The sequence below is a fragment of the Salvelinus namaycush genome, chromosome 3 (assembly GCF_016432855.1).
Source record: "Salvelinus namaycush isolate Seneca chromosome 3, SaNama_1.0, whole genome shotgun sequence".
In the NCBI taxonomy this organism is placed as follows: Eukaryota; Metazoa; Chordata; class Actinopteri; order Salmoniformes; family Salmonidae; genus Salvelinus; species Salvelinus namaycush.
In genome coordinates this window covers 89,741,676-89,751,723 of record NC_052309.1, presented here as the reverse complement: position 1 = coordinate 89,751,723, position 10,048 = coordinate 89,741,676, and positions in this window count along the sequence as shown.

The window sequence follows — 10,048 nt, the reverse complement described above, 5'->3', positions numbered from 1 at the left end:
TCTCCACCCGGGACCCGCCCCTCTGGGTGGAGTCTCGTAAACTTTCCCCCCGTTTCATTGGCCCGTTCCCCATCTCTATATTCATTAGCCCCACTGCTGTTCGTCTTTTGTTACCCCGTACCCTCTGTATTCACCCTACATTCCATGTGTCTAGGATTAAACCCGTGTCTTCTGTTTTCAGGCCCACCCCTCCTCCCCGTGTCATCGATGGCCATCCGGCATACCGGGTGAGACGCCTCCTGAGTGTTCGACCACGGGGCAGGGGTTCCCAGTACCTGGTTGACTGGGAGGGTTATGGCCCGGAGGAGAGGTGCTGGGTCCCCGCTAGAGACATCCTGGACCCAGCCCTCATCGCCGACTTCCACCGCCGGCACCCCGGTCAACCAGGTATGCACCCAGGTAGGATGCCAGGTAGAGCCTCTAGAGGGGGTCATACCCTGATCTGTTTCACCTGTCTTTGTGATTGTCTCCGCCCCCCTTCAGGTGTCGCCCATCTTCTCCATTATCCGCTGTGTATTGATACCTGTTCTGTTTGTCTGTTTCCAATTCATCTTTGTTTGTCAAGTCAACCAGTGTTTTTGTATTCAGCACCTGCATTCCCCAATCTCTCTTTTTCTCGCCCTCCTGGTTTTGACCCTTGCCTGTCCTGACTCTGAGCCCGCCTGCCTGACCACTCTGCCTGAGCCTGCCTGCTGACCTGTACCTTTGCCACACCTCTGGATTATTGACCTCTGCCGACCCTGAGCCTGCCTGCCGTCCGGTACAGTTGCCCCACCTTTGGTTTACTGACCCCTGCCAGCATTGACCTGTGTAATGCCTGCCCCTGTTGGATTATTAAACCATTGTTAATTCGACGTTGTCTGCATCTGGGTCTTACCTTCATACCTGATAATTGTATTGATGACCATCATCACCACCCTTCTAAAAGATAATAATGTAGTGAAATAACTCTGACTCGACACAGAGAGTATCTTAAAGGTAATAATACTCCTTGCAGTGGACGGGTCACCATTTTGAGGGTATAGGTGGAGTCACAGGGTTGCCAAGGAAGCATTGCATAGATGCAAATAGGGCTTGTCACATTTTTCTGTGTGTGTGTGTGTGTGTGTGTGTGTGTGTGTGCGTGTGCGTGTGCGTGGCACACCTCTGCTGTGGGAGAAAAATGTATCTGTGTGTTTAGTCTTAACTCCTGTCGTTGAGATGCACTACACAGACACACCCCTTCCATAGCTACAACAGTCCTGGTTCAACCTGTAGTACTACAGACACCCCTTCCATAGCTACAACAGTCCTGGTTCAACCTGTAGCATGACACAGACACACCCCTTCCATAGCTACAACAGTCCTGGTTCAACCTGTAGCTCTACACAGACACACCCCTTCCATAGCTACAACAGTCCTGGTTCAACCTGTAGCACTACAGACACACCCCTTCCATAGCTACAACAGTCCTGGTTCAACCTGTAGCATGACACAGACACCCCTTCCATAGCTACAACAGTCCTGGTTCAACCTGTAGCACTACACAGACACACCCCTTCCATAGCTACAACAGTCCTGGTTCAACCTGTAGCTCTACACAGACAACCCTTCCATAGCTACAACAGTCCTGGTTCAACCTGTAACACTACAGACACCCCTTCCATAGCTACAACAGTCCTGGTTCAACCTGTAGCATGACACAGACACCCCTTCCATAGCTACAACAGTCCTGGTTCAACCTGTAGCACCACAGACACCCCTTCCATAGCTACAACAGTCCTGGTTCAACCTGTAGCATGACACAGACACCCCTTCCATAGCTACAACAGACCTGGTTCAACCTGTAGCATGACACAGACACCCCTTCCATAGCTACAACAGTCCTGGTTCAACCTGTAGCATGACACAGACACCCCTTCCATAGCTACAACAGACCTGGTTCAACCTGTAACACTACACAGACACCCCTTCCATAGCTACAACAGTCCTGGTTCAACCTGTAACACTACACAGACACCCCTTCCATAGCTACAACAGACCTGGTTCAACCTGTAGCATGACACAGACACCCCTTCCATAGCTACAACAGTCCTGGTTCAACCTGTAGCATGACACAGACACCCCTTCCATAGCTACAACAGACCTGGTTCAACCTGTAACACTACACAGACACCCCTTCCATAGCTACAACAGTCCTGGTTCAACCTGTAACACTACACAGACACCCCTTCCATAGCTACAACAGTCCTGGTTCAACCTGTAACACTACACAGACACCCCTTCCATAGCTACAACAGTCCTGGTTCAACCTGTAACACTACACAGACACCCCTTCCATAGCTATAACAGTCCTGGTTCAACCTGTAGCATGACACAGACAACCCTTCCATAGCTACAACAGTCCTGGTTCAACCTGTAGCACCACACAGACACCCCTTCCATAGCTACAACAGTCCTGGTTCAACCTGTAGCACCACACAGACACCCCTTCCATAGCTACAACAGTCCTGGTTCAACCTGTAGCACTACACAGACACACCCCTTCCATAGCTACAACAGTCCTGGTTCAACCTGTAGCATGACACAGACAACCCTTCCATAGCTACAACAGTCCTGGTTCAACCTGTAACACTACAGACACCCCTTCCATAGCTACAACAGTCCTGGTTCAACCTGTAGCTCTACACAGACACCCCTTCCATAGCTACAACAGTCCTGGTTCAACCTGTAACACTACACAGACATCCCTTCCATAGCTACAACAGTCCTGGTTCAACCTGTAGCTCTACACAGACATCCCTTCCATAGCTACAACAGTCCTGGTTCAACCTGTAACACTACAGACACCCCTTCCATAGCTACAACAGTCCTGGTTCAACCTGTAGCTCTACACAGACATCCCTTCCATAGCTACAACAGACCTGGTTCAACCTGTAACACTACAGACATCCCTTCCATAGCTACAACAGTCCTGGTTCAACCTGTAGCTCTACAGACACCCCTTCCATAGCTACAACAGTCCTGGTTCAACCTGTAGCATGACACAGACACCCCTTCCATAGCTACAACAGTCCTGGTTCAACCTGTAGCACTACACAGACACACCCCTTCCATAGCTACAACAGTCCTGGTTCAACCTGTAGCACTACACAGACACACCCCTTCCATAGCTACAACAGTCCTGGTTCAACCTGTAGCATGACACAGACACCCCTTCCATAGCTACAACAGTCCTGGTTCAACCTGTAACACTACAGACACCCCTTCCATAGCTACAACAGTCCTGGTTCAACCTGTAGCACCACACAGACACCCCTTCCATAGCTACAACAGTCCTGGTTCAACCTGTAGCACCACACAGACAACCCTTCCATAGCTACAACAGTCCTGGTTCAACCTGTAGCACCACACAGACACCCCTTCCATAGCTACAACAGTCCTGGTTCAACCTGTAACACTACAGACACCCCTTCCATAGCTACAACAGTCCTGGTTCAACCTGTAACACTACAGACACCCCTTCCATAGCTACAACAGTCCTGGTTCAACCTGTAACACTACAGACACCCCTTCCATAGCTACAACAGTCCTGGTTCAACCTGTAGCACCACACAGACACCCCTTCCATAGCTACAACAGACCTGGTTCAACCTGTAACACTACAGACACCCCTTCCATAGCTACAACAGTCCTGGTTCAACCTGTAGCACCACACAGACACCCCTTCCATAGCTACAACAGACCTGGTTCAACCTGTAACACTACAGACACCCCTTCCATAGCTACAACAGTCCTGGTTCAACCTGTAGCTCTACAGACACCCCTTCCATAGCTACAACAGACCTGGTTCAACCTGTAACACTACAGACACCCCTTCCATAGCTACAACAGACCTGGTTCAACCTGTAACACTACAGACACCCCTTCCATAGCTACAACAGTCCTGGTTCAACCTGTAACACTACAGACACCCCTTCCATAGCTACAACAGTCCTGGTTCAACCTGTAGCACCACAGACAACCCTTCCATAGCTACAACAGTCCTGGTTCAACCTGTAGCACTACAGACACCCCTTCCATAGCTACAACAGTCCTGGTTCAACCTGTAACACTACAGACACCCCTTCCATAGCTACAACAGTCCTGGTTCAACCTGTAGCACTACAGACACCCCTTCCATAGCTACAACAGTCCTGGTTCAACCTGTAGCACCACAGACACCCCTTCCATAGCTACAACAGACCTGGTTCAACCTGTAACACTACAGACACCCCTTCCATAGCTACAACAGACCTGGTTCAACCTGTAACACTACAGACACCCCTTCCATAGCTACAACAGACCTGGTTCAACCTGTAACACTACAGACACCCCTTCCATAGCTACAACAGTCCTGGTTCAACCGCAACTACAATCACATTGAAATCCTTTTTATTTCACTATGTCAGCAGTAAAATGCCTGCACTGGACATGGAGCCTGTATGGAACAGGTATGTGATCTATGTGTCTGCATGTACTACCCTGAGCCACACCTGAGGCAGGTACACCTGTAGCATGGCATTATGTTCTGTCGTGATGTGAGGGTGGCATCCACACAGTCTGTCTGTCAACACACCTGGCTGTCCTCCACGCCCACACAGGTGGAATCCTACCAGGTAAGGAGAGGGGAGAAGGGATGGAGCTACAGCAAAGTGGATTCTATTAGGTTTACAGAAAGAGGGATCGGAGAGAGATGTGTACATAGCAGTACAATACAAAACAGTAAGAATCCATGGTTCACAGGAATCACAACAGTACCACCCCAGGCAAACATGTCTTTAACTCTCATCTGTCAATACCATCCTCCACTGAACAAAGCCCCTCCCCAGAAGTGTTTAAATGTCAGAGACATGAATCTGTCCATCCCTCCACCCAGTCAATCAGATCTGTTTCCTGAATGCAGAAGTGTTTAAATGTGACATGAACCTGTCCATCCCTCCACCCAGTCAATCAGATCTGTTTCCTGAATGCAGAATGCTTCTAGAATGCAGTTCCACAGGTTTACTGAAGGCACATTCAAACCAGACATTCCAGTGACTCACGATGGCATGCAGGTTTATTACCATGATACCACAATACAGAACACCACCCTATCTCTAACAAATACCTTCCTCTTGTTACCTCCAGACATTAGATTACACCATGATACTACAGTAGGAGGGAGAGAGAGAGAGAGAGAAGGACTGTACCCTCCATGGATTCTAACCTACATTATCAGTGTAAGAATGCACTACTGATGGGGCCAGTGTAACGGTATAGGCCCTCAGATCCTCAACAAGTTCTAAAGCAGCACCATCGAGAGCATCTTGACTGGCTACATCACCGCTTAGTATGGAAACTGATTGGTATCCAACCGCAAGGCGCTACAGAGGGTAGTGGGCACGGCCCAGTAAATCACTGGGGCCAAGCTTCTTGCCATCCAGGACCTCTATACCAGACGATGTCAAAGACTCCAGTCACCCAAACCACAGACTGTTCTCTCTGCTTCCGAATGGCAAGCGGTATCAACACACCATGACTGGAACCAAAAGGACTCCCAAGCCATAAGACTTCTAAACGAGACTGCTATAGCTAACAGCTAATCAAACAGCTACCTGGACTACCTGCATTGACCCTTTTTTTCACTGACTCTATGCCCAAACACTGGACTCTACCCACACACTGGACTCTACCCACACACTGGACTCTACCCACACACTGGACTTTACCCACACACTGGACTCTACCCACACACTGGACTCTACCCACACACTGGACTCTACCCACACACTGGACTCTACCCACACACTGGACTCTACCCACATACTGGACTCTACCCACACACTGGACTCTACCTACACACTGGACTCTACCCACACACTCACACACACTGGACTCTACCCACACACTGGACTCTACCCACACACTGGACTCTACCCACACACTGGACTCTACCCACACACTCACACACACTGGACTCTACCCACACACGGGACTCTACCCACACACTGGACTCTACCCACACACTGACACACACTGGACTCTACCCACACACTGACACACACTGGACTCTACCCACACACTGGACTCTACCCACACACTGGACTCTACCACACACTGGACTCTACCCACACACTGACACACACTGGACTCTACCCACATACTGACACACACTGGACTCTACCCACATACTGGACTCTACCCACACACTGGACTCTACCACACACTGGACTCTACCCACACACTGGACTCTACCCACACACTGGACTCTACCCACACACTGGACTTTACCCACACACTGGACTCTACCCACACACTGGACTCTACCCACACACTGGACTCTACCCACACACTGGACTCTACCCACACACTGGACTCTACCCACACACTGGACTCTACCCACATACTGGACTCTACCCACACACTGGACTCTACCTACACACTGGACTCTACCCACACACTCACACACACTGGACTCTACCCACACACTGGACTCTACCCACACACTGGACTCTACCCACACACTGGACTCTACCCACACACTCACACACACTGGACTCTACCCACACACGGGACTCTACCCACACACTGGACTCTACCCACACACTGACACACACTGGACTCTACCCACACACTGACACACACTGGACTCTACCCACACACTGGACTCTACCCACACACTGGACTCTACCACACACTGGACTCTACCCCACACACTGACACACACTGGACTCTACCCACATACTGACACACACTGGACTCTACCCACATACTGGACTCTACCCACACACTGGACTCTACCACACACTGGACTCTACCCACACACTGGACTCTACCCACACACTGGACTCTACCCACACACTGGACTCTACCCACACACTGGACTCTACCCACACACTGGACTCTACCCACACACTGGACTCTACCCACACACTGACACACACTGGACTCTACCCACACACTGACACACACTGGACTCTACCCACATACTGGACTCTACCCACACACTGGACTCTACCACACACTGGACTCTACCCACACACGGGACTCTACCCACACACGGGACTCTACCCACACACTGGACTCTACCCACACACTGGACTCTACCCACACACTGACACACACTGGACTCTACCCACACACTGACACACACTGGACTCTACCCACATACTGGACTCTACCCACATACTGGACTCTACCCACACACTGGACTCTACCACACACTGGACTCTACCCACACACGGGACTCTACCCACACACTGGACTCTACCCACACACTGGACTCTACCCACACACTGGACTCTACCCACATACTGGACTCTACCCACACACTGGACTCTACCCACACACTGGACTCTACCCACACACTGGACTCTACCCACACACTGGACTCTACCCACACACTGGACTCTACCCACACACTGGACTCTACCCACATACTGGACTCTACCCACACACTGGACTCTACCTACACACTGGACTCTACCCACACACTCACACACACTGGACTCTACCCACACACTGGACTCTACCCACACACTGGACTCTACCCACACACTGGACTCTACCCACACACTCACACACACTGGACTCTACCCACACACGGGACTCTACCCACACACTGGACTCTACCCACACACTGACACACACTGGACTCTACCCACACACTGACACACACTGGACTCTACCCACACACTGGACTCTACCCACACACTGGACTCTACGACACACTGGACTCTACCCACACACTGACACACACTGGACTCTACCCACATACTGACACACACTGGACTCTACCCACACACTGGACTCTACCCACACACTGGACTCTACCACACACTGGACTCTACCCACACACTGGACTCTACCCACACACTGGACTCTACCCACACACTGGACTCTACCCACACACTGGACTCTACCCACACACTGGACTCTACCCACACACTGGACTCTACCCACACACTGACACACACTGGACTCTACCCACACACTGACACACACTGGACTCTACCCACATACTAGACTCTACCCACACACTGGACTCTACCACACACTGGACTCTACCCACACACGGGACTCTACCCACACACTGGACTCTACCCACACACTGGACTCTACCCACACACTGGACTCTACCCACACACTGACACACACTGGACTCTACCCACACACTGACACACACTGGACTCTACCCACATACTGGACTCTACCCACACTGGACTCTACCCACACACTGGACTCTACCCACACACTGGACTCTACCCACACACTGGACTCTACCCCATCAGACACGGGACTCTACCCACACACGACTCTAACCACCGACACTGAATCTACCACACACTGGACTCTACCACACACAACTGGACTCTACCCACTAACTGGACTCTACCACACACTGGACTCTACCCACGACACTGGACTCTACCACACACGGGACTCTACCCACACACTGACTCTACCACAACACTGGGGACTCTACCCACACACGGACTTCTACACACATACTGGACTCTAACCGACACACTGGACTTTAAACCCACAGCACTGGACCCTACCCACACATCGGGACTCTACCCGACACGGACTCTAGCCACACACTTGACTCTAACCCACACATCTGGACTCTACCACACACTGGGACTCTACCACATGACGATTCTAACACACATACTGGACTCTAACTACCCACCATACTGGACTCTACCACACATACTGGACTCTACCCACATACTGGACTCTATCCCAGCACCTTGACTCTACCCACACACTTGGACTCTAACCCACCACTGGACTCTACACACTACTGGACTCTACCCACACACTGGAATCTACCCACACACTAGGAACTCTACCCACGACACTGGACTCTACCCCACCACTGGACTCTACCCACACACTGCACTCTACCACATACTGGACTCTAACCCCATACTGGGACTCTACCCACACACTGGACTCTACCCACACATCTGGACTCTTAACCACACACTGGGACTCTACCACACTACCTGGACTCTACCCACAGACACCTGGAACTCTACCCCACCTGACTCTACCACACACTGGACTCTACCCACACACTGGACTCTACCCACACACTGGACTCTACCCACATCACTGGACTCTACCCACACACTGGACTCTACCCCACACTCACACACACGGACTCTACCCACACACTGGACTCCTACCCACACACTCACACACACTGGACTCTACCCACACACTGGACTCTACCCACACACTGGGACTCTACCCACACACTGGACTCTACCCACACACTGGACTCTACCCACACATCTGGACTCTACCACACATACTGGACTCTACCACACTACTGGACTCTACCCACATACTGGACTCTACCCCACACGGACTCACACACACTGGACTCTACCCACACAGGGACTCTACCACACACTGGACTCTACCCACACACTTGGACTCTACCCACACACTGGACGCTACCCACACTACTGGGCCTCTACCCACACACTGGACTCTACCCACACACTGGACTCTACCCACACACTGGACTCTACCCACACACTGGACTCTACCACACACTGGACTCTACCCACACACTGGACTCTACCCACACACTGGACTCTACCCACACACTGGACTCTACCCACACACTGGACCCCTACCCACACACTGACACACACGGGGACTCTACCCACATACTGGACTCTACCACATACTGGACTCTACCCACACACTGGACTCTACCCACACGCTGACACACACTGGACTCTACCCACATACTGGACTCTACCCACACACTCACACACACTGGACTCTACCCACACACTGGACTCTACCCACACATGGACTCTACCCACACACTCACACACTGGACCTCTACCCACACACTGGACTCGTACCCACACACTCACCACACATGGAAATCTACCCACACACTGGACTTAACCCACACACTGGAACGCTACCACACCTGGTCCTACCCACATACTGAACTCTACCCACACACTGCCTCTACCACACACACGGACACTACCACACCTGGACTACCCCACAC